This window comes from Octopus bimaculoides, chromosome 14 (genome assembly GCF_001194135.2).
Source record: "Octopus bimaculoides isolate UCB-OBI-ISO-001 chromosome 14, ASM119413v2, whole genome shotgun sequence".
Taxonomy (NCBI): domain Eukaryota; kingdom Metazoa; phylum Mollusca; class Cephalopoda; order Octopoda; family Octopodidae; genus Octopus; species Octopus bimaculoides.
In genome coordinates, this window is record NC_068994.1 from 31,287,935 (window position 1) to 31,289,903 (window position 1,969).

Sequence of the window (1,969 nt, forward strand, 5' to 3'; positions counted from 1 at the left end):
TATATATATATATATATATATATATACACACACACACACACACACACACACACACACTCACACACTCACACACACACACACTCACTCACACATGCGCACACACAAAAAGATAGGTAGATATATTGGCAAGTAAAATTTTTTACCCTTCCTTTGCCCTATTGTTTTGTCAAACACACAAATATAAGAATCACCACTCACTGCATATTGTTCCATCAAACAATGTTATCAAACATCTTCATATGCAGCACAGTGTGCAGTCAGACATTGTTATGAAACTTCAGCCACCCCTGTTCCATCAGGCACCATTGTAAACCTTTTCCCCAACCCCCACTACATTTACTGTACTTTCAAACACCATTATATGAGTAAATAAAAAAAAAATAACAAAACAAAATGACTCCTACTTGTATCGTCAGACATGCTTTAAGAAGACAAAGAACTCAAGGTATAACTCACAATTACAGTGATAATTTGGTGATGGAATTCTGGATTTGTATATATGTATAGCCTATATTGTTAAGAAGCTCACTTTGTAAAAACCTGGTTTCAGGTTCAGTTCTACCGTGTGGCACATTGTACAAGTGTCTACTATAGCCCGGGGCCAACTAATGCTCTGTGCTTGAATTTGGTTGATAGAAACTGTGAAAACCTGTCATATGTGTGTACCTCTTTGTGTATGTGTTTAATCTCCACCCCTGTCCCCATAACTTAGCTGTTCATCAAAGAAACTGATAGAAATAAGTACTGGAGTTGATTTGTTTGATTAAACCTTTCAAGGCAGTTCCCCACCATAGCCACTGTCTGGTAACAAACAAGTAAAAATAAAATATAATTGAGGTTTCAAATTCTGCCAAAATGGTTTTTGTTTGCTTTTGAGGTCCTTTAACTAAATACTGGTCATATACCTGGGTTTTGAGATGAGAACTTTAATCATATATTATGTGATAAAATTAGTGGTAATCACAGAATGGTGTTTTGACTAAAGAAACTTGATCTCATCCAATATGAAATTGATAAAACCAGTACCAATAATATCTTAGGGTTTGAAGTGAAAATTATTTATCATATGTGGTGGTTTGCCGTCTCTACTAAACATACATTTATAACTGGCCACTAATGCAGAACTGGCTATTACAACCTCATGGCAATAATAACAGGAACAAGACAAAAAATATATGCCACACAACCATTATAGTAAAGTAGTGTATGCATGAAAATTGTTTTTCTTAAACATGTTTTGAAATAGCAGCCCTAAGAGAGATGACTATGACTCTAAAGTTTAAGCCTGCTGGCCTTAGCAGGTTGAGACTCAGATGTTGTAATAGTGTACTCTACAGAAAGTATTGAGTAATCCTTCAATTTAATGTAAAACTGTTATAACTTCACATTACACACACACACACATACATATATATATATGGGTACATAAAAGGCACCATTTGAGCATTGGGCCTCACAGAAGCAATGACAAATAACTGAGACCTTTGGAAATATGCCATGCATGAGAAGAGAACCCATCAAGCCAAGTGAAATCATAGTCATAGCAGACACTGGTGTCATGCAACTGGCACCCATGCCAGTGGCATATAAAAGCACCCATTACACTCTTGGAGTAGTTGGTGTTAGGAAGGGCACCCTGTCATAGAAACCATGCCAAATTAGACTGGAGTCTGGTGCAGCCCCTCATCTTACCAGCCCTGGTCAAACTGTCCACCCCATGCCAGCATGTTAAATGATGGTGATAATATATATCAAAGTACAGAGAAACAGAACTGTCCAGCCTCTTATTTAGCTACTGGATTCATCTAAGCACAGTCCTATCACCATGTCCATAACAGCAGGACAGCAAATATACAGTATTATCACCCTGTTAGTCTTGTCAACTTACAGGTGATGAGAGGATATGAGATGAATGGATATGGTATAGTCCAGGAAGCTTGAAGGAGGAGGGGGCAGTTGAGTTAGTAGT